General features: G+C 40.9%; 1 pseudogene; it reads right to left on the bottom strand.

Moving 5' to 3' along the window:
- LOC112412441 (chromobox protein homolog 1 pseudogene) overlaps positions 1–14,955 on the bottom strand; it is a 32,775-nt pseudogene extending 17,820 nt beyond the window's left edge.
- Between the last annotated feature and the right edge of the window lie 7,333 nt (positions 14,956–22,288).

The raw sequence follows: 22,288 nt of genomic DNA, 5'->3' as shown, positions 1-22,288 counted from the left end.
GGGCATATATCTGAAGAAAAGGAAAACAGTAATTCAAGAAGATACGTGCACCCCAATGTTCGTAGCACCGTTATTTACAATAGCCAAGAAATGGAAGCAACCTAAGTGTCTACCAACAGGTGAATGAAGAAGATGTGATATATATATATATATATACACACACACACACACAATAGGATATTACACAGCAATAAAAAAAATGAAAATTTGCCATTACAACAGCATAGATGGACCTGGAGGGTATTATACTTAGTGAAATAAGTCAGACAGAGAAAGACAAATTCTGTATGTTACCACTTATATTTGGAATCTAAAAAACCAAAACTGATGAATGAATATGAACAAATCAGAAACAGACTCACAGATACAGAGAACAAACTAGTGGTTACCAGTGGGGAGAGGGAAGGGGTTTAGAGGATTAAGAGGCACAAACTACTGTATAGAAGAAAAATAAGCTACAAAGATGTAATGTACAGCACAGGGAATACAGCCAACATTTTATAAGAACTTTAAGTGGAGTATAAACTATGAATTTTTTGAATCACTGTGTTGTACATCTGAAACTAATATTGTAAATCAATTATATTTCAATTTTTAAAACATGACTGAATGATGAATAAATGGGGGAGAAGGGAAAAATCTTCGCCACAGAAGAATTCCAAATAATATGTGTAAATTATCCCTGCCCCCTTCTGGGAGATGGAGCTTAATTCCTTTCCCCTTGTGTGTGATCTGGACTGAGTGACCCACTTCCAAGGAATAGAGCTCAGAAAGGAAAAAATAATAACTTTACAGTGGAGAAACCTGGCAGATGCAATCTTAACCTACTGATTAAAGTTATACCACCATTAATGTCATGCTGTTAAGGCCCTAATATGATGAATTGAGAAGGGTACTTCACTCTATTCTTTCCAGAAACCTACAATCCCATTCTAATCATGAGAAAATATCAGAAAAATGGAAGGACATTCTATAAAAGACTTAGCCAGTATTCTTCAAAAGTGTTAAGGTCCTAAAAATACAAATAGATTGAGAAATTGTCACAGATTGGAAAAGACTTAAGGGGACACGATGATTAGGCATTATGGGTACCCTGGGTTGGGTTCCGGAACAGAAAAAGACTGTCAGTGGACAAACTGGTGAAACTGGAATAAATTATGTCATTTCATTAATAGTATTGTACTAATGATAACTTCTTAGTTTTGACAAATGTGCCACAGTTGTTAGATGTTAATATCAGGGGAAGCTGGGTGAAGGGTGTATAGTAACTGTATATTGTCTTTGCAATTTTTCTGTAAAACTAAAATTATTCCAACGCAAAAAAGAAAAAGTGTTAAAGAATGAGAAACATGTCTATGGAATGATCTGGAGAAAACTCTGAGACATAAGTGAAAAAAAAATCAAGTCGTAGAATGATAGGTATTGTTTGCTATTGTTTGATTCTAAATGCTGAGACTGCTTCTAGAAAGACGCCCCCCAAAAACTGGTAACAGAGTTGCCTCAGAGGGAGGGTAACTGGGTGGGGTGGAGAGAGGAGTGGAAGGGAGACTTTTTGCTCTGGAACTTTTGTACCTTTCAATTTTTATACCCTGTGCAAAAAAGTAAATTAAAAAGTGGGTAGGAATATTGCCTTTGGTCAAAAGTGCCCGTAAAGGTCCCTTAAATTACCCAGGATTAAACAAAAATCAATTATAAAAATGTGGTTGAGTTCCCCCAGAGAAGCAGCTGGCCTGAATTTAGGAGCTACAATGTGTGGTTCTCTGCGCTCAGGCCGGTGGGAAGGGGCCACCCTGGGAAGCTGTGAGCCCGAGGCAAGCAGCGCTCGGCAGCTTTACACCCTCCTGGACGCCACAAGTCACGGTTCTCAGTTCTTGCTCTGCCCCTCGTCCTGGCTCGCTTTTTTTTCTTCCTTAACAGCTTTGGCCCAAGTCACTTCATTTGCCACTTTCCTCGTCAGCACTTCCCCTCCCCTGCTTTTCTTTTTAACACTGCTGTTGCATAACACTAACGTTATATATTTGCTTGTTCTGAATATATACTGCTACATAACAAACCATCCCAAACTTGGTGAGGCAATAGCCATTTTGCGGTGCTCACGAATTCTGTGGGTCAGAATTTGGACAGGGCACAGCAAGGATGAATTGTCTCTGTGCCACGATGTCGGGGGTGACCTCGATGGCTGGGGGCTAGAATCACGTGTCTGGATTCCTGTGCTGCGCTCATTGGAAGACGATGCTCGCCTGGGACTGCAAGTACAGTGCCACCATGTGGCCTTTCCACCTGGTATGCGCTTCCGAGCGCATGTACAGGTGCGCCCGCAAGAGGAGTCAGAAGAGCAAGTGTTCCGAGAGACATGGCCTTTTATGAGCTAGTCTGGGAGGTCACTTGTGCCGTTCTCTATTGGCTGAAGCAACCCCTGGCCCGCCCAGACTCAGGGCGGAGAGGTATCAACTCCACCTCTGCCTGAGAGGAGCGCCAGAGAACTGGGGCCATGTTCTAAGACCACCACCACACTCGTTTATTTTGTGTCTTCTTTCTACGACGGCAGGGACTCTCTTGGTTTTGTTTTCTACCATATCCCTTGTAGGCACACAAAGATGTTTTGCTGATGAGTGCTGTATAATGCTCATGTGGAGAAAGTGTCATTTCCCAAAGTGGAACGCCTCTCTGCCACTGTGTGTCGTCTCGCTGGGACGGCAAATCCAAGTCACCTGCTATTCTGCTATAGAAACCCATGTGGTCCCCTCACTGGTCACTTTCTCTCCCCTCTCCCAGCCAAGAGCTTGACGTGTGATCTACATGTAGCTGGTCAGTATATCTGTCATGGGACCGCACATCTCAAAGGCAGTGACACAGGGCAGAAAAACGGCTAAAGCCACTCTGGCAGTAGCTCCAAGGCAGGACTGTTGAGCAGTTCCTACTATTTATTGACTGTCGCCCCCAAAGGCGCCAGATTCCTGTCTGTTCCAAGACTATGTCTCCATCCTCCCTTGAATTCTGTTGCTTCTCCCACACAGAAAATGATTTCAACATCACTAATTATTAGGCAGGTGCAAATCAAAACCCCAATTAGCGATCACCTCATGCCTGTTAAAATGGCTATTATCAAATAGGCAAGAAATAACAAGCGTTGGTGAGGATGTGGAGAAAAGGGAGCCCCTCCTACAGTGTTGGTGGGAATGTGATTCGGTGTTACTACTATGGAAACAGCATGGAGATTCATCAAAAAATTAAGAAAAGAACTACCATGTGATCCAGCTATCACACTTGTGGGTATTTATCCAAAGAATTCTAAAGCACTAATTTGAAAAGATATATGCACCCCTATGTTCATTGCAGCACTGTTTAGAATAGTTTCAGTCATGCAAGATGAAAAAAATTATTGGGATCTGTTGTATAACAATGTGCATATAGTTAACAATACTATACGATACACTTAAAAATTAAGAGGGGCTGGGGCTTCCCTGGTGGCGCAGTGGTTGAGAGTCCGTCTGCCGATGCAGGGGACACGGGTTCGTGCCCCGGTCTGGGAAGATCCCACATGCCGCGGAGCCGCTGGGCCCATGAGCCATGGCCGCTGAGCCTGCGCGTCCGGAGCCTGTGCTCTGCAACGAGAGAGGCCACAACAGTGACCGGCCTGTGTACCGCAAAAAAATAAATAAATAAATAAAAAGAGGAGGAGGAGTCCTTGTCTCTGCCTATACACAGACATACGCTTAAAATTTATAAACACGGTTTCCTATCTCCTGGATGTCTCTGAACCTTTATATGCTGCTGTGCATTGGGACTCTGGGACTGGGAAATCTGTGGAAGCAACCCACGTGTGGTATATAATACAATGAAATATCCATCATCTAAAAAGAAGGAAATTCTGACATATACTACAAAGTGGATGAACCTTGAGGACATTTCACTAAGGAAAATATGCCAGTCCCCAGAAGACAAATACTACATGATTCCACTTGTGTGCAGAGCTTAGCATAGTCAAAACCATAGAGGCAAAATGTAGAATGGTGGCAGAGTGACATCAGCAGCATGGCTGATTGAAACACTCCCTCTGTCTCTCCTTTTCACTCTACACCCAGTAGAACATCTACAGCTCAACAAAGATACCTCTGCCCAACAAGGTTCCAGAGAATTCCACACATCTGTGCGTCTAAAGGTGGACAAGCGTTGGAAGATGATGCTCATACATGAGCATATATATATGCTCAAATATGTGGACTGGAACACATAGAGGATGTGGAGCCAGGGAACCTGGAAGTGGTGTCTGCAGCCCTGGCCTTCTGGCTAGGATGGCTAAGCCCACAGCACCAGAGAATCTGGTAGCATCAGGGGAGGCGGTGCACATGACTCCAGCCTTCAGGCAGCAAGGCACCTGTGGCCACAGGTAACTAGGAAGCAGTGGCAGTGGAGCCTGGGACCCATTCTTCCAGCTGCTGAGGTGCCCACAACTCTGGTCCTGACTCCCATGCCCCACAGTGGTGGAACCTACAAACCTTACAACACTGGACACAGCAGAGGTGCCCCCACTATCCTGGCTACCTCCTCACCCTCACACACCCCCAGCTGCCGCAGAGCCTGTGAATCAGGGGATCTCAGTCATGGCAAAAAGAGCTCACTATCCAAGTGTCCTAGTCAGTGATGCCAGAGTCACTGAGAGCAGCTAGGTACCTAAGACCCCAGAGGCTCAAGAAGCGACAGCAAGGGCACAGGGCAACACCTCTGACAGAGGCTGTGGACAGTGGAGAGTGCAAACTCTCAAATATGAACATAAGCAGCTCAGGTAAGAGAAACCAAAAACTTGTGCTATAGCGCCACCTACTGAGAAACAAAAGAATGGCCTCTAAATTTTTACCAGATGATTCTTTAGAGTCAAATAAAAACGCTTTTGTTATTTCAAACGCACCAGCAGAGGGACAGCTCATCAAGCACCATGAAGAACCACAGTAACACCGTGCCACAAAATGAAACTTACAATTCTCCAAAAACCAATCTTAAACTGATGGAATATTGTGATCTAAAATTCAAAATACCTGCCAGGAATAAACTCAGTAAGATACAAGAAACTCAGAAAGGCAGTGCAATGAGCTCAGGAATAACACTGATGAACAGAAGGAATACTTTACCCAGAAGAGTGAAATTCTAAAAAGAACCAAACAGAAATTCAGGAGCTGAAGAACTCAGTAAATGAGATGAAGAATGCATCAGAAAGCACTGGAAATAGAGCAGACCATATGGAAGAGAGAATTAGTGAGCTCAAAGATAGAAATCTAGAAATGATATAAGTAGAAGAGGAAAGAGAAATAAGATATTAAAAAATGAGGAAATTATATGAGAGATATTCAATTCTTTTAGGAAGGGCACCATTAGGGTAATGGGTGTCCCAGAAGAAGAGAGGGAGAAGGGATCAGAGAGTTTACTTAAAGAAATAATAGCTGAGAACTTCCCAAACCTGGGGAAGGAACTGGATATATAAGTTCATGAAGCTAAGAGAACACCTAATAACCTCAATGCGAAAAGGCCTTTTACAAGACACATTACATTAAAATTGTCAAAATTCAATGACAAAGAATTTTCAATGCAACCAAGGAAAAAAGGATGGTAACTTACAAAGGAGCTCCTATTAGGCTATGAGCAGATTTGTCAGCAGAAACTCTGCAGGCCCAGAGGGAATGGAATGACATTCTCAGAATACTGAAAGATGAAAACTGCCACCCAAGAATACCCAATCCAGCAAAGTTATCATTCAGATGTGGAGGAGAAAGAAAGACTTTCCCAGACAAACAAAAGCTGAGAGAATTCATCAACATTAGACCTGTCTTACAAGAAATGTTAGAAGAAATTCTACCAGAAACAAAAAGGCAAAACTATACAAAACACTGATTAAGGTGATAAACAGACAATCAGAAAATTGCAACTCTGTATCAGAATTGGTTTTTAAACACTATATTAGAGCATAAAGGTTAAAAGGGGGGAGTAGAAAAATAACTATAGCTACTTCAATTTGGTAACATACTCACAGAATAAAAAGGGATAATTTGAGACAAGGAAAACAAAAAAGGGAAAAAGGAAAGGACAGAACCTATATAGGTAAATGAACATAAGATGTTATCAGCAGAAAAATAACTATTTTATAGAACATTTTATAAAAATCCCATGATAGCCACAAAATATAAATAAGAGACACAAAGCATTAAAAAAGAAGAAACTGAGAAAACATCATAAAAAACCCACCAAGCCAAAATGGCAGAGAGAAACACAATGAAAAGGCAACAACAAAGGTGCACAGCAACCAGAAAAGATAAAGTGGTGGTACTAAGTCCTTATCTATCAATAATCGCCCGAAATGTAAATGGATTGAATTCACCAGTCAAAAGACACAGAGTGGCTGGATGGATTAAAAAACAAAATGCAACTATATGCTGCCTCCAGGAGACTAACCTCAGCTCTAAAGAGAAACACAAGCTCGGGCTTCCCTGGTGGCGCAGTGATTGAGAATCTGCCTGCCAACGCAGGGGACACAGGTTCAATCCCTGGCCCGGGAAGATCCCACATGCCGCGGAGCAACTAAGCTCGTGTGCCACATCTACTGAGCCTGTGCTCTAGAGCCCGTGAGCCACAACTACTGAGCCCACATGTTGCAACTACTGAAGCCCATGTGCCTAGAGCCTGTGCTCCACAATGAGGGAAGCCACTGCAATGAGAAGCCCGTGCACTGCAACAAAGAGTAGCCCCCACTCGCCGCAACTAGAGAAAGCCCGTGTGCAGCAACGAAGACCCAACACAGCCAAAAATAAATAAATAAATAAATAAAAATTTAAAAAGAGAAACACAGGCTAAAAGCAAAGGGATGGAAGATGATACTTCAAGGAAATGGAAGCCCAAAGAAAGTGAGTGTAGCCATACTTACATCAGACAAAATACACTTAAAGCCAAAAAAGGTAAAAGAGACAAACATAGACAATGTATAATGATAAAGGGGACAATTCATCAAGAAGACATAACAGTAATTAGTATATATTTATCTAACATAGGGATACCAAAACATATAAAAAAGTGCTTAATAGACCTAAAGGGAGAAATTGACAGCAACACAAAAATAGTAGAGGACTTTAATACCCCATTTACATCAATGGATAGATTGTCCAGACAGAAAGTCAACAAGGAACTTTCTCAAGGATAGACTATATGTTGGGACACAAAACAGGTCTCAGTAAGTTTAAGAAGATTGAAATACTATGCATCTTTTCCAATCACAGTGGTATGAAACTAGAAATCAACTACAAGAAGAAAAGTGGAAAAATTATAAATATGTGGAGGCTGAACAACATGCTATAAAACAACTATTGGGTCAATGAATAAATCAAAGGGGAAATAAAAAATTACCCAAATACAAATGAAAGTACAACACACCAAAATCTATAGGATGCAGCAAAAGCAGTACTCAGAGGGAAATTTATAGCAGTACAGGTCTACCTCAAGAAAGAAGAAAAATCTCAAATAAACAATCTAACCTTGGGCCTTCCCTGGTGGGGCAGTGGATAAGACTCCACACTCCCAATGCAGGGGGCTAGGTTCAATCCCTGGTCAGGGAACTAGATCCCACATGCATGCTGCAAATAAGAGTTTGTATGTCACAATTATGGAGCCTGCATTCCTCAACTAAGACCTGGCGCAGCCAAATAAATATTAAAAAGAAACAATCTAAACTTATACCTAAAGGACTAGATAAATAAGAACAAGTGAAATCCAAAGTCAGTAGACAGAAGGAAATAATAAAGAAAAGAAATAAATGAAATATACTCTGAAAATACCATCATTCAAAAAGAGACATGTACCACAATGTTCATTGTACCACTATTTACAATAGCAAGGACATGGAAGCAACCTAAGTGTCCATCGACAGATGAATGGATACAGAAGATGTGGCACATATATACAATGGAATATTACTCAGCCATATAAAGAAATGAAACTGAGTTATTTGTAGTGAGGTGGATGGACCTAGAGACTGTCATGCAGAGTGAAGTAAGTCAGAAAGAGAAAAACAAATACCGTATGCTAACACATATATAGGGAATCTAAAAAAAAAAATGATGATGAACTGATGAACCTAGTTTCAGGGCAGGCATAAGGATGTAGACATAGAGAATGGACTTGAGGACACAGGGTGGGAAGGGGAAGCTGGGGTGAAGTGAGAGTAGCATCTACATATATACACTACCAAATGTAAAATAGTTTGCTAGTGGGAAGCAGTAGCATAGCACAGGGAGATCAGCTCAGTGCTTTGTGATGACCTAGGGGGGTGGGATAGGGAGGATGGGAGGGAGGCTCAAGAGGGAGGGGATATGGGGACATATGTATGCATATGGCTGATTCACTCTGGTGTACAACAGAAACTAACACAATATTGTGAAGCAATTATACTCCAATAAAGATCTATTTTAAAAAGAGGAGTAAATGAAATAGAAGGTTAAAAGACAATAGAAAAGATCAATGAAACTAAGAGCTATTTTTTAAAAAAAGATAAACAAAATTAACAAACTTTTAGCTAGCCTCACTAAGCAAAAGAGAGAATTCTGTAATAAATAAAATCAGAAACAAAAGAGGAGAAATAACAATAGCACAGAAATATAAAGGATTATAAGAGAATATTATGAACAGTTATAAGCCAAAGAAATTGTACAACCTAGAAGAAATGGACAAATTCTTAGAATAATACAATTTCCCAAGACTGACTCATGAAGAAATAGGAAATCTGAATAGACTAATCACTAGTACAAAGATTGAAACAGTAAACAAAAAGCTCCCCAAAAACAAAAGTCCAGGACAAGACAGCTTCACAGGTGAATTCCAAGAAGATTTAATACCTACCCTTCTCAAACTCTTCCAAAAAACTGAAGAGGAGGGAACACTTCCTAACTTGTTTTATGAGGCCAAAACCAGACGAGGACAACACACAAAAAAGAAAATTACAGGCCAGTATCTCTGATAGACACGGATACAAAAATCCTCAACAAAATATTAGCAAACCAAATACAACAATACATTAAAAGGATCACACACCATAATCAAGTGGTATTTACCCCAGAGATGCAAGGATAGTTCAACACCTGCAAATCAATCAACATGATACAGCACATTAACAAAATGAAGGATAAAAACCATATGATCATCTCATATGCATCTCAGATGCAGAAAAAGCATCTGACAAGATTCAATGCCAATTTATGATTAAAAACTCTCAATAAAGTGGGTATAGAAGGAATGTATGTCAGTGTAATAAAGGCCATATGTGATAAACCCACAGCTAACTCAATGGTGAAAAACTAAAAGCTATCCCTCTAAAATCAGGAAGAAGAAGAATATGCTCACTCTTGCCACTCTTACTCAACTTAGTATTGGAAGTACTACCCAGAGCAATTAGTAAAAAAAAAAAAAAAAAAAAAAAAAAAAAGACATCCAAATTGGAAAGGAAGAAGTAAAACCATCACTGTTTGAGGATGACATGATTTTATATATAGAAAACCCTAAAGACTCCACCAAAAATCTATTAGAAATAATAAATACAGTAAAATCAACATATAAAAATCTACTGCACTTCTATACATTAATAATGAGCTACAAGAAAGAGAAATTAAGAAAACAATCCCATTTACAATTGCAAAAAAGGAGATGAAAGACCTGTACACTGAAAACTATAAGACATTATTAAAAGAAATTAAAGAAGACACAAATAAATGGAAAGATATTTGTGCTCTTGGATTAGAAGAATTAACATTGTCTTAGGTGATAAGGACATTTATATAATCTACACATTCAATGCATTCCCTATCAATATCCCAAGGACATTTTTCACAGAAGTAGAACAAAAAATTCTAAAATGTATGTGGAACCACAAAAGACCCTGAATAGCCAAAGCAATCCTGAAAAAAAAAGAACAAAGCTGGAGGAATCACACTCCCTGATTTCAAACTGTATTACAAACACACAGGAATCAAAACAGCATGTACTGGCAGAAAAACAGATACATAGATCAATGGAATACAGCTGAGAACCCAGAAGTAAACCCATGCATATATAGACACTAATATTTGACAAAGGAACAAAGAACATACAATGGAGAAAGGATCGTCCCTTCAATAAATGGTGTGGGGAAACCTGGACAGTCATGTGCAAAAAATAAGACTAAACCACTGTCTCACACCATACACAAAAATCAACTCAAAATGGATTAAAGACTTGAATGTAAGACCTGAAACCATAAAACGCCTAGAAGAAAACATAGGCAATATGCTCTGACATGGGTCTTAGCAATATCTTTTTTAGATATGTCTCCTCAGGCAAGGGAATCAAGAGCAAAAATAAACAATCAGGACTACATGAAATTAAAAAGCTCTGCACAGCAAAGGAAACCATCAACAAAATGGAAGACAACCTAAGGAATGAGAGAAGATATTTGCAAATGATATATCCAATGAGGGGTTAATATCCAAAATATATAAAGAACTCATACAACTCAACAATAACAAAAAACAAACAACTCGATTAAAAAATGGGCAGAGGAGCTGAATAGACATTTTCCCAGTGAAGACATACATATGGCGAACAGGCACATGAAACGATGTTCAACATCACTATTAGGGAAATGCAAATCAAAACCCCACTGAGATACCACCTCATGCCTATTAGAATGGCTATTATTAAAAAGTCAAGAAATAAGTATTGGTGAAGATGTGGAGAAAAGGGCATCCTTGTGCAGTGTTGGTGGGGATGTAAATTGGTGCAGCCAGTATGGAAAACAGTATGGAGATTCCGCAAAAAATTCAGAATAGAACCACCATATGATCCAGCTGTCCCACTTCTGGGTATTAGCCAAAGAATATGTGACTTGAAAAGATACATGCACTTCTATGTTCATGGAGGCCTTATTTACTATAGCCAAGATATGGTAACAATCTAAGTGCCCATCAACAGGTAAATAGATAAAGAAGATGTGGTATATATATGTGTATATGTGTACACACACACACACACACACACACACAGACACAATGGAATACTACTCAGCCATAAAACGATGAAATCTTTCCATTTGCAACAACACGGTGGAGCTTGTTATTATACTAAGTGAAATAAGTCAGACAGAAAAAACAAATGGTATAGAATTTCACTCATACGTGCAACTACACGGTGGAGCTTGTTATTATACTAAGTGAAATAAGTCAGACAGAAAAAACAAATGCTATAGAATTTCACTCATATGTGCAAAATATAAAAAAATAAACATAAGATAAATGAACGAACAAAACCAAACAAACATGTAGATACAGAGAACAAAATAGTGGTTGTCAGAGGGGAAGGAGCACAGGGGAGGGTGAACTAGGGAAAGGGGATCACTGTATGGTGATGGATGGAAACTAAATATTTGGTAGTGAGAACGTGGTAGGATATACAGCAGTAGAAATGTAACGCTGTACACATGAAAGTTACATAATGTGATAAACCAATGCTACTTCAATTTAAAAATGAATAAAAACATTCATCAGGATAGAAAAGATCCAAGTGTATCACATGCATTCAATTCATGAAACTCCTATTTCCATTTCATTTACATGCCTGTATAAATATGTGTTAGGTCATTTTGTAAAATGTACTTATTGCAGTTGTGGTTTAAAAGGTTTGAAGGCACTTGCTCTGGGAGCTCCTCAAGGAGACGGCTCTGAGATAACTTAGGAAACAGAGGAATATCATAGGAGACCAGCCTGGCCTGCGTCTGTCTGGTTCCGTCCAGTACTCTGATTTCTAGCCCTCCGAGCGAGCCTACCTCCTGGATGAAGGATGCACCCTCAGGCCCGGTGCCTATCAGCAGAAGTCCCCCACAGGCACTAGTATTGCATGCAGCTTTTCTTCCTTTACTGAATGGCAACTAGCCTTCATGAGCCTGGCTTTCTCACCCAGGTGGAGCTGCTGCCTCAGAGTAAATATCTTCAGGACCACCATGTGCTGGGTGGGTCTCCTGTGCTTTGTGAGACTTAGGGACAGAGGCCCAGGGGGTCATTCCTGATGGCCAGGAAGGGGTCCAGTGCTGCAGCTAAATATCCTCCTCACCTTCCCCTCGGCCTTAATTCTACCTGTTCTTGTTTCTTAACTACCATCTCCTCCTAAAAGCCTTCGTTTTCTCTCCTTATTTTCTGCACCATATTTTTGGCTTAGATTCTGTCCAGTTTCATACTTTTAAATATATCACAGGATGCCCTCTCTTTGCTAGGCATTGTTTTTTTGTGGTATAAATCGTCTTTTCTCAGGCATCAGACTCTTGTGAGAAAGGCCTGCATGCCTTTTAAAAATTCTTCACCATGCTAGGCACTTAGTAGATGCCTAGTAAATACTCATTGAACTGAATCAAAATATAGGCTCATATTTGTCAAATAAATAAGGATCACACCTATGTAGATTATGAGCATGAGTGCTGGTGCAGCCACTATGGAAAACAGTATGGAGGTTCCTCAAAAAACTAAAAATAGAGTTGTCATATGATCCAGCAATCCCACTCCTGGGCATATATCCGGAGAAAACTATAATTCAAAAAGATACTTGCACCACTATGTTCATAGCAGCACTATTCACAATAGCCGAGACATGGAAACAACCTAAATGTCCATCAATAGATGAGTGAATAAAGAATATGTGGTATATCTACAATGGAATACTACTGAGCCATAAAAAAGAATGAAATAATACCATTCGCAGCAACATGGATGGACCAGAGATTATCATACCAAATTAGAAAGACAAATATTATATATCACTTATATGTGGAATCTAAAATATGACACAAATGAACTTATCTATTGCTGTACAGCAGAAATTAACAAAACATTGTAAACTGACTGTACTTTAGTAAATCTTTTAAAACAGAGGATGAGTGCTTATTTCTCAAATTTGGGCTGAATAAAATCATGATAATAAGAATCATAATCACCATTCATTGATTGCTTACTATGTGCCAGGATTGTGTACGTGTTTTATATGTACCATTTAATTTTGATCCTCACAACAGCCCTAGTGTGTTACAAATTATGACCATCGTGGCCATTTTGTCAGTGAGGAAACCGAAGCTTACAGAGGCTGAGAGACTTGTCCAGTGTCACATCACTGGTAGGCAGGGTGAGCAAAGACTCCAATCCAGGCTGCGAGCCCCAAAGCTGGGGGCTCCATCATCATTTAGTGACAAATAAAGCAAGGCAAAGAACTCAGCTCTTACAGTCATCACAATCACGATCCAATAATTCATGGACCACAAATCAGACATCGCCATTTGATCCTGCACAGTTGCTTCCTGAAGGAATTACTTACCCTCAAGCTGACTTGAATTCCTCATTTAACAGAGTGGGGATGACGCTATAAACTACCTCCAAAGGGTTGCCATGGTTAAATGAGATGGTGTGCGAAGTTCTCAGCCCTGTGCCCGGCCCGCAGTGAGTGCTGAGAAAATAGTACCTGGTACCTGCTGTCTGGTTATTATGGGATGGCCCATCCAGCCCTGGGCCTGATTCCATGATTTGCAAGTGGCCTTGATAATGACAATCACATCAAGGTAAAAATGACTACAAAAGAGGCCTTCAGTAGACACTTTTGTCCAAAGATAAGAACTCCATCTTTTTTTAAATGATAAAACCATGACTTACTGAAGTTAAGGAACCTTCTGGAGGCTTCATGCTAATAAGTGATAGAACCAGGTCTGTTTCATCTGTACTTTTGTTTTTGTGATATTAAACATGAAGTTAATGTTGCTACTTGGAAACTCTTTGGGACACATCAGATTCATAATTCTTTAAAAAATTATGCTTATCTAGTACACAGTGCAGAGATAACAAACCCTCCTGAAACTGTTGGTGGCATTCTTATTTTAGTATTTAATGATCATTAAGCACTATAAAACAGAGACAGAATCATAGGGCATGAGTGCAGCTGTGGCAACATTGCTGCTCTCGACTCCTTTTCCACGGGAGACCCAATTTTGTGAAATATGAAAATGTCCTCACAAACTTCGTAGGCAAAGAAATACTAGACCTACTAAACTAATAAAAAATCCAAAGTGGGCACCACCAAAGCTGAGATTATTTCAGGAATATTATTAAGGGCAAAATAATAGCTTTAAAGCAAAATTATGGAGATTAGATGCCAGACATTTTGGAACAGCAAGTATAATCACTGACCTGTTCTAAAAGGATGAAGTCAAGATGATTTATCTGAACATCACACAAGATTTGGAAATGTCTGGTGTCCTTTACTTCCCGCTCACCGTGAGCATGCTTCATGGTGATTCAGCCTCATTTCTGGCTTGAGGTGTCATGCATTTTTCCATGTGTGACTCAGTTTCTCTTTTCAGGGTGGTTTGAGGAGCTGCTCATGAGATATGTTTATGGATCATTTCATGCGAAAAGGCTAGGGCTGTTTGCATCGAGTTCTAGTAGGAGTAACCTGAGTTGAGACTATTAGTGTGAGCAAAGGTCAAGGGGCAGGGATTTTCTTTGCAAAAAATCAACATCCTTTTCTCTCTATAGCGCCCACCTGGGAGGGACATTCTGCTGACTTCAGGTGTCCAGGCTCACAGGTATGTTCTCTGCCCTGGGAAGACACAGTTCCCTCAGAACATCATGTTTCTTCTTTAGGGTCCTTTTTTTGGGTCTTTTTCTCATATATGCCTGTGATATCTGTGACCTGATGTGATACTCAGTTTCCTGCCTCTGGTCATTACAGGACTTCCTGAAGACTGGGGATTAGAATGAAGACTGACCATGAAAAAGTGTGTTCGGCCTTAAAGGTGGCTTTGCAGGTGGCCTGAGGACCACGGGGGCTTCTCCAGGGACACTTAGTGTTTACCAGTGCAGTGCATTCCTCAGGGACCGGAGATGGAAGGTCCAGCTCGGTGCTGTGCTGTGTCATCACCCCATGTTTTTGTTATTCCCTGTGAGCTATGTGGAGACAAGTTGGGGCAGAGGTTAACGGGCTCGTAAATTATTACCAACATGTACCAAGTTCAAAATGGCTTTCAAGTAACATTGTTTCTCATGAAAGGTAGTCTGGAGATTCTAATCCCCCTCCACCAGGGGGTCAACTGAGAGTCCCCCATGGAAAGCAAGAGGTTGCCGAGGCTGGTGGTCGGCAGTGCTGGACCCTGCCTTCTGACCCCAGAACCCCCTCCACCCCACAGGCCCTCCTCCCTCCTGGTGAAGCAGCAGGAAGGAGGGGGGAGATGTTCTGGGCCCCCAACACCAGTGGCTACTCTCCTTGTAGGGGAGTTGGCTCTTGTGAAGATGGGCGTTCACCGCTAGCCCAGCTGGGCTCAGTGTTTGATGGACAGCGACAGTGTGAGTTAGGGTTTCTCAAGAAAACCCCAAAGTTTTGTCACTGGTAAATGCACATTTCAGTCAACTTGAAATTTTACAACAGTTCCCCTTAGGCAGTTTATTTTTCCTGGAAGCTGTTCAGGATTGGGGTGTTTGGACTCAGTTAGGAGCAGTCTGGTAACCAAGGCTCTGGCAGGAGAATGTTCCAAGAGGCTGCAGCAGCCCCTCCCTCTACAGGGTGTGCCAGGGCAGCCCTCGGTAACCCGTGGCCTCAGACCCTGCTTTGCTCTGGTTATACATCTCCTGAGAGTTACTGGGGAGGATCAGGGCAGGGATGATTCTAGAAACCCCAGTATCTGCTCCAAGAACACTTCCAACACTCTATTGAGGCAATATATAAATAAGACATAAAGAAAATCCATCTCTATTATTTGCCTGGAAATAAAATCAAAAAGCTAATATTTTTCTTCTCTGCCTCCATATTTTAGTAGAAATTCTATTTTTAACATCTGCCATGATTTAAAAAATATTTTTTTAATACCGTGCATTTAAAAAAAATTATTTTATATTTTTGGCTGCATTGGGTCTTCGTTGCGGTGTGCGGGCTTCTCACTGTGGTGGCTTCTCTCGGTTGCACAGCACGGGTTTCAGTAGTTGTGGCTCGCGGGCTCTAGAGTGCAGGCTCAGTAGTTGTGGCGAACGGGCTTAGTTGCTCCGCAGCATGTGTGATCTTCCCGGACCAGGGCTCCAGTCTGTGTCCCCTGCATCGGCAGGCGGATTCTTAACCACTGCACCACCAGGGAAGTTCCACCATGATTTGTTATTTTGCAGCAAAATAAAAACTACGTAGCTCTTTTAGTTGATATGGACATCCAGAGGAATTCACTTTTATAGCATCAATAATTGTTTTCCTCCAAATCAATCTTTTGAACGGAACAGTCCACGAAATATTTCATACAGAGAGAAAGCAGTAGGCACATCTGATTTCTTAGCATGTTCTGGGAGTGAGTAGAATTCACTGGAGCATTATAAAGTAAAATCTGCATTTATTCCACAACAATGGGATGTGAGGCAATGATGTATTTTTAGATATACAGTAGTCACCCCTTACCTGAGGGGGATACATTCCAAGAGCCCCACTGGATGCCTAAAGCCTTGGATAGTACCAAGCCCTATATATACTATAATGAAGTTTAACTTAGAAATTAGGTACAGTAAGAGATTAACAACTAATAACAAAATAGAACAATTATAAAAATATACTGTAATAAAAGTTATATGAATGCGGTCTTTCATAATAATTGGGTTAGCCGAAAAGTTCATCCCAGTTTTTCCGTAACATCTTATGGAAAAACTGGAATGAACTTTTTGGCCCACCCAATATCTTATTGTACAGATTTAATGTCTTTTCTCTCTTAACTAAGCACTTATGTGCTGTGGCCATATCTTTTACAGTTTGAGGTGGGACAGCAAATCTAGCACGAATTTCTTTTTCCTTTTTCACAATGTCATGGACAGATTTGTTCTTAACAGTAGATCTTGGCAACTTCAGCATATGATTTTTTCCCTTCCCTTATTAAGTAGAGAACTTTCACATTTTCACGTAACGGAAGCACTTTACGGCTTCTCTTTGGCACATCCAAATTGCCAGCATCCCTCCTCTGACACCCTGGGGCCATTATTAGGTAAAAGAAGGGTCAGTTGAACACATTCAATCTGATAACAGAGCTGGCTACTAAGTAACTAATGGGCAGATATGCTGGACAAAGAAATGATTCGTGTTTCGTGTTTGGTAATTGCAATCATTGTTGCTTTTATTTTATTTTTTGCGGTACGCGGGCCTCTCACTGTTGCGGCCTCTCCCGCCGCGGAGCACAGGCTCTGGCCGCGCAGGCTCAGCGGCCATGGCTCATGGGCCCAGCCGCTCCGCGGCACGTGGGATCTTCCTGGACTGGGGCACGAACCCGTGTCCCCTGCATCGGCAGGTGAACTCTCAACCACTGCACCACCAGGGAAACCCCCATTGTTGCTTTTGTTGTGGTCATCCATTTACAATGCTTGGTGTCAGTTTATCTCTTGTAAAAATAAAATACAGAGTGTGTGTGTGTGTGTGTGTGTGTGTGTGTGTGTGTGTGTGAAAAAAAATGATTCGTGTCCTGGGTGGGACAGAGCTGACAATGTGAGATTTCCTCACACAACTCAGAATGGCAAGCAGTTTACAACTTATGACTTGTTGATTTCCAGAATTTTTCATTTAATATTTTTGGACTGAGGTTGACTGCAGGTATCTGAAATCACAGAACGTGAAACCACGGATAAAAGGAGACTACTGTACCTCCTTTATTACCTGTGGGCTCCTCGAGGGCAAAGGGTATGACTTGCTCGCCACTGCGTCCTCAGCATCTGGCACTGTTTATTGATTTGCTTTAAGTTGAGGAAGAAAAAGCTGTCTTTGTTATTTGAAAGGTTTATTCTAAAAGGCCCAGGAAGGCTATTCTTAAAAGGAAAGCAGCTTTTTGAAAACACATCTCCAGATACTGAAATCACAGAAAGGCACCTTAGCATTTCCTTGCCAGTCAGAACCAGTTATCTGTGGATGCCCAGGCTTCCAGGCAGAGACCGCGTAATAGTCACGGGAACCACCCTAGCCCTTCTGCCCCAGAGCAGGGGGGCAGTACAGAGCTCCCTCTTACGACTTGAGGGAGCAACTTTACTGAGCCCATTGTGTGCTAGACATTGTTCTAAGTATTTTGCATATATTATTCCACTTAGATCATCACCAACTGATGAGGTAGATATTCCACGCCTCCTTTTATAAATACAGACATTGAGGCTTAGTGAGATTAGCAATTATGTGAGCAATTTTGCTCACATGTCTTAGCAGACTCTGGTTGCAAGTCACAGAGACCAACTGGGGCTTAATCTTGCAAAGGAAGAAAGGTAGGGAGGGGCAAGGAGGGTTATTTTAAGGATCCTGGGATGTTTTGCTGAACCCAAGGGCAGACTTGCCACTGGACTCAGGAAGGTGTTGAGTCCGAATCTGGAAAGTGCTGGGAACCCAGGAAACACACCCACGATTCATCTCTCTCCTCCTGCGGAATGGTTTCTTTTTCTTGGCAACCTCATCCTTGTAGAGAATAATGGCCGCCCCGCAACTCAAGTCATAAATTATAGGTCCAGGCACTTGTAAAACCTGATTGTTCCTCTGTCTCGATTCTAAACTCCTTAGAGAGACACTTATGTCTTCTTAGAAGGGCCTGGAGCCAGGCACACACATATGGTTGCAAGAATCTCTCCACATGTAGAAAGATTGAGAGACAGATTCTAGACAAACAATGGAAAGATCATGGGATGGGCAAACACTAAAAAACATACCAGCTGTATACCAAGCTCACAGAACTAGTAAGATTTAAATTACTGTCTATCCAACTCTGTTTCAAACAGACTTTGGGCTTTTTCTACTCCTGTGATGCCTTTTTTTTTTTTTTATGCCTTTAAAAATCCTGTTTGATACTTTCTTTTTTGTGCCTTTTAGCCTCCCAAGAAGGCTATCAGTTTAAAAACCATATGATCTCAATACTTGCAGAAAAAGCATGTGAGAAAATTCAACATCCATTCATGATAAAAAACTCTCAAAGTTGATATAGAGGGAACATATCTCAACATAATAAAGGCCATTTATGACAAACCCACAGCTAACATTGTACTCAATGGTGAAAAGCTGAAAAATTTTTCTCTAACGTCAGGAACAAGACAAAGATGCCCACTTTTGCCAATTCTATTTAACATAGTATTGGAAGTCCTAGCCACAGTTATCAGACACCAAAAACAAATAAAAGGCATCCAGATTGGAAAGGAAGAAGTAAAACTATCATTGTTTGCAGATGACATGATATTATATATAGAAAGCCCTAAAATTTTTACCAAAAAACTTCTAGAGCTCCTCAATGCATTCAGTAAAGTTGCAGGATAGAAAATTATTGAAGTCTATTGCATTTCTATACACTAATAATAAAGTATCAGAAAGAGAAAGCAAAAAAAAAAATCCCATTTTCCATTGCATCAAAAAGAATAAAATACCTAGGAATAAATCTAACTAAGGAGGTAAAAGACCTGTACTCAAAAAGTATAAGACATTGATGAAAGAAATTGAAGATGACAACATGGAAAGATATACTGTGTTTTCAGACTGGAAGGATTAATAATGTTAAAATGACCATACTACCCAAGGCAATCTACAGATTCGATGCAATCCTTATCAAAACACCAATGGCATTTTTCATAGAACTAGAACAAATAATTCTAAAATTTGTATGGAAACATAAAGTCCCCAAATAGCCAGAGCAATCTTGATAAAGAAGAACAGAGCTGGAGGTATCATGCTCCCTGACTTTTGATGACAAAGCTACAGTCACCAACGTAGTATGGTACTGAGAAAGACACATATCATATGATACCACTTATATGTGGAATCTAAAAAAGGGTACAAATGAACTATCTACGAAACAGAAATAGAGTTACAGATGTAAAAAACAAACTCATGCTTACAAGGGGGAAGGGGGAGGGATAAATTGGGAGATTGGGATGGACATATACTATGGATTACATATACTATGCATTAATACACTGTATATATTAATAAAATAGACTACTAATAAGGACCTGCTTTATAGCACAGGGAACTCTACTCAAATGTCTGTAATGGCATATATGGGAAAATAATATAAAAAAGTGGATATATGTATAACTATTCACTTTGCTGTACACCTGAACCTAACACAGCATTGTAAATCAACTATACTCCAATAAAAATTAAAAAACCAGTATGGCACTAGCACAACAACAGACACATTGATCAATGGAACAAAATATGGAGTCCAGAAATAAAGCCATACACTTATGATCAATTAATCTATGACAAAGGAGGCAAGAATATACAATGGGGGAAAGACAGTCTCCTCCATAAGTGGTGCTAGGATATCTAGACAGCTACATGAAAAAGAATGAATAGAACATTTCCCACACCACATACAAAAAGAAACTCAAAATGGATTAAAGACCTAAAATGTAAGACCTGAAAACATAAAACTCCTAGAAGGGAACATAGGCAGAACACTCTTTGACATAAATTGTGGCAATAATTTTTTTTTTGGGGGGGGTCTCCTAAGGCAAAGGAAACAGCAGCAAAAATAAATAAATGGGACCTAATTAAACTTAAAAGCTTTTGCACAGCAAAGGAAACCATAAACAAAACAAAAAGACAACCTATTGAGTGGGAGAAAATATTTGTGAATGATATGACTGATAAGAGGTTACGATCCAAAGTATATAAACAGCTCATACAACTCAGTATCAAACAACGCAGTTTAAAAAATGGGCAGAAGACCTGAATAGACATTTTTCCAAAGACATACAGTTGGCCAACAGGCACATGAAAAGATGCTCAACATTGCTAATCTTCAGAGATGTGCAAATCAAAACTACAATGAGGTATCACCTCACACCAGTCAGAAGGGCCATCATGAAAAAGTCTACAACTAATAAATGCTGGAGAGGGTGTGGAGAAAAGGGAACCCTCCTACACTGTTGGTGGGAGAGTAAGTTGGTGCAGCCACTGGAAAACAGCAGACCCTCCAAGCTTCACATAGCTTAGACAATATGTCACAAGACTCTTAACCACCCCTTATAGATAACACCTCTGATGTATGGGTCACTGTAACAGTTGCCTAAGTTGTTTTTTAGGAACTAGTTCTTGCCCAACTCAAACTGGCCAAGACCACCGACCATTCATATGGGCCTGTGTGATGTCCACCTTTTGACCTCAGAGGGCAGAAAACTTCACCCTCGGATCGTGCTAACGCTGCCATTTTCTGAACACGCCTACCATGAAGCGTGATGCTTAGCTGCACCTGCGCAGAACAGCAATCACGCCCCTGCACCTCTGACAACCCTACACTCTTTCCCCATAAATGTCCCAAGCCCCTGGCCTTGAAGGAGGCAGATTTGAGACGTACTCTTCCATCTCCTCACTTGGCTGTCTCGTGAATAAACCCTTTCTTTGCTACAAACATTGGCATCTGTTTGGCTTCCTGCCTGTTGGGCAAATGAACCTGGTTAGGTAGTACTTTCCTCTATAAAAGCAAGCTTCTCTCCTCTGTTCTCTGGACTTGCCTATGGTTTGCCATATTTTGCACGTCCTGATTGCAATTCTCTGCTATTCACGAATAAACACGTTTTGTTGGTACTATAACTGGCTCTTTTGTTTTTTTTAAGGTCAGTATTACATGATGATCAGAAGTGGAATCCCAAGGAGACAAACCCCTGAGAAATTAACGAACCTTGGAGCCACGTGAGGTGCTCACTCAGGCCCAATTCTGCCCTCTGCTTCTGTGAGTTGTCTTTTTCCTTTCAGTTAAGTCTCCTCTCAGATGGGAGCTCCCTCCTTTCAGTTGAGCTCCGGCTTTATTTGGGATCTGTTTAAAGGTTTTGTCCTTTCTGGGGAGTGCTTGTTTGTTTTTTTTTAAAACTTAAAAAAAGATCTGTTTATTTTTGGCCGCGTGGGGTCTTCGTGGCTGCGCGCTGGCGGCGAGCGGGGGCTACTCTTTGCTGTGGTGCGCAGGCTTCTCATTGCGGTGGCTTATTTTGTTGCGGAGCACGGGCTCTAGGAGCGCGGGCTTCAGTAGTTGCGGCACGCGGGCTCTAGAGTGCAGGTTCAGTAGTTGTGGCGCACAGGCTTAGTTGCTCCGTGGCATGTATGATCTTCCTGGACCAGGGTTCAAACCCGTGTCCCCTGCATTGGCAGGCGGATTCTTAACCACTGCACCACCAGGGAAGTCCCTCGTTTGTTTTTTGAACCTCTGGTTTTGAGTAATGGAATCCCAATATGCTAAATTTTCTCAGGAGGGTCCTCCTTCTGGGACTTCAGCAGG

This window comes from Neophocaena asiaeorientalis, unplaced genomic scaffold (genome assembly GCF_003031525.2).
Source record: "Neophocaena asiaeorientalis asiaeorientalis breed wild unplaced genomic scaffold, Neophocaena_asiaeorientalis_V1.1 scaffold490, whole genome shotgun sequence".
Taxonomy (NCBI): domain Eukaryota; kingdom Metazoa; phylum Chordata; class Mammalia; order Artiodactyla; family Phocoenidae; genus Neophocaena; species Neophocaena asiaeorientalis.
Note: the sequence above shows the minus strand (reverse complement) of the source record. Positions and strands in the feature narration are given on the sequence as shown.